General features: G+C 43.4%; 1 non-coding gene across 1 annotated transcript; it reads left to right on the top strand.

Moving 5' to 3' along the window:
• The first annotated feature begins 2031 nt into the window (after positions 1–2031).
• LOC132634421 (small nucleolar RNA R71) lies at positions 2032–2138 on the top strand. Its single transcript, XR_009580147.1, has one exon. It is a non-coding gene; the product is annotated as a small nucleolar RNA R71 (small nucleolar RNA).
• The last annotated feature ends 280 nt before the right edge of the window (positions 2139–2418 follow it).

Below are 2418 nucleotides of genomic sequence, written 5' to 3'. Positions count from 1 at the left end.
GTTGTTCGTTTCTCTAGATCAAGAGACAATTTCTTGGGCTCATAAGAGTAAGACCCCAGACCTGTGAGTGAATTCACTGTCTCATTATATCCCTTCATTTGGTCGGCATCAAAATTCACCAAGATGGCCAACAATGCTTCACTCAAGCATTCTTCCTCCATTTTAAATTCCACTGCTTCATCCACCTTGTCAACAGAGTTTATGACTGAAATGCTTTGATAAGGACTAGGTAACTTCATGCCTTTGCTAGCGTGAAAAGTCACCTCCTCATCGTTCACCTGCAACTTTATTTCGTGCTTTTCGGAGTCCATAAGAGCCCTCCTTGTGGCAAGGAAAGGTCTTCCCAGAATAATAGGAATTTCTTGATCAATAGCACAATCAAGAATCACGAAATCTGCCGGCAGTAGAAATTCCCCGATTCGAACCAGCACATCATCAACTACTCCAACTGGCCTTTTTATCGATCTGTCAGCCATCTGCAACCTCATGGTAGTTGGCCTTGGCATAGCTAGCCCCGATCTCTTAAAAATTTCCAGGGGCATAAGATTTATGCTAGCCCCGTTATCACACAAAGCCCTGGCAAAATTTTGCTGCCCTATGGTGCATGGAATTGTGAATGCTCCAGGATCTTCCCTCTTTTGCACAGTGGTTTTGGAAAGAATGGCACTAACGCGGTGAGTGATACCCACAGTGTCGTGTTTCAATGGCTTTTTCTTCTTTGTTAAAAGATCCTTCAAATACTTAGCAAAGCCAGGCATTTCTTTAACAGCATCCATGAAAGGAATGTTCATCGTCAACTGCTTGAGTTGATCATAAAATCTCAAGCACTTCTCATCTTCTGTTTTTCTCACCAACCTTTGAGGAAAAGGCGGTGAAGATTTAAACAATTGGCTCAAAGGGCGAAGAGCACCGGAAAGTTTTCCCTTCCCCTTTTCCTGGTTTTCCACCGGTTCCTTTGGTTTATTAAGATTCAGCTCTTCTTCAACTACAATGGGGACTTCCTCCCCTGCTTCTTCCTCGACAATATCATCCAATACACTAGGCTGCGCTTCTTTTTCAACAATTGGTTCCTGATCAATTGGCTTTTTATTGTCACCCTGAAGTATTTTTCCACTTCTGGTGCTAATGGCAAGTTCATTCTCCACAGAGTTCACTCCACTACCTTTTGGATTAGGAACTGTATCACTCGGTAATTGTCCCCGTTGAGGAGTATGCACTTCTCGGGAAAGGTCTCTGAATTGCGCTTCAAGCTTCTGAATGGAAGTTGAATGCGATAGTTGGACCTGGGACATTCCCTTGATTGTGCTCTCTGTTCTGTCTTGATTCATCAGCATTTTCTGCATCATACTCTTCAGTTCTGCAGAATCATTAGACGTGTTACCAGCAGAGTTAGTAGCTGAATTATCTTTCCATGGCTGGGAATTGGATGCTTGCCCCCTAGGTGGAATGTAGGGGTTAGAGCTCTTGTTGCCATAATTATTGTTATTGTAATTCCCTTGATTGGGATTACCCTGATCAGTTCTTCCATAATTCTGTCCTTGGTAATTTTGTTGAGGCCTTTGCCATGGGTGATTACCGGAACCTTGGTAGTTTTGCCGTTGATAACCCCCTTGCGAGTTATTGACATAATTCGCATCCTCATATTGTGGCTGCCCCTCAAGATAAGTTTCGTCAGAAACTTGATACATTCCGGGAGCATGAGGTGGCATCTCATCGATAACGTTTACACATTTGGCCTCTTTCTCCATAAGCCTTTTGGATAATAAATCCACGGTGGTTTGCAGTTGAGCGAACGCATGATCTCGCTCATGATTTTCTTTGGCCACCGCGGCCACAGAGGGACTACCATATGATAGGAATTCGCTATCAGTCGAATGCCAGGCTTGATTATGGGTAGTAAGCTTGTCGAGCAACCGGGTGATGTTGACAAAGGTTTTGTCCATAAAGCATCCCCCAGCTGCAGTGTTGACAGCTATTTGATTCATTGTATCTAGCCCCTTGTAGAACTTCTCTGTGAGAATTGCATCTGGAAATCCATGATTCGGAGATTGAGCTAGATAATATTTGAACCTCTCCCATGCAGCATATAGTTGTTCCCCTGGAAGTTGTTTAAACCCAAAAATCTTATCCCGAAGCTCAGCCTTTTTGCTGGGTGGGAACCATTTTTTTAGAAAGATATTGGCCAGCTCATTCCAGGTATGAATAGTATTGCTCGGGAGCTTTTCATACCATTCCCTAGCTTGGCCAGCTAATGAATATTTGAAAACCCGCAGTCGCAGTGCATCAGCAGGAACAGCACCTTGAGATTGTTGGGAACATACATGCACGAAATTCTTTAGGTGTCGAAGGGGACAGTCTTCCGAAGAATTTCGGAAATAGCCTTCAAGTTTCAATAGCTGATAGATAGAACTATCAATT

The sequence above is a fragment of the Lycium barbarum genome, chromosome 3 (assembly GCF_019175385.1).
Source record: "Lycium barbarum isolate Lr01 chromosome 3, ASM1917538v2, whole genome shotgun sequence".
Classification (NCBI taxonomy): Eukaryota; Viridiplantae; Streptophyta; class Magnoliopsida; order Solanales; family Solanaceae; genus Lycium; species Lycium barbarum.
Note: the sequence above shows the minus strand (reverse complement) of the source record. Positions and strands in the feature narration are given on the sequence as shown.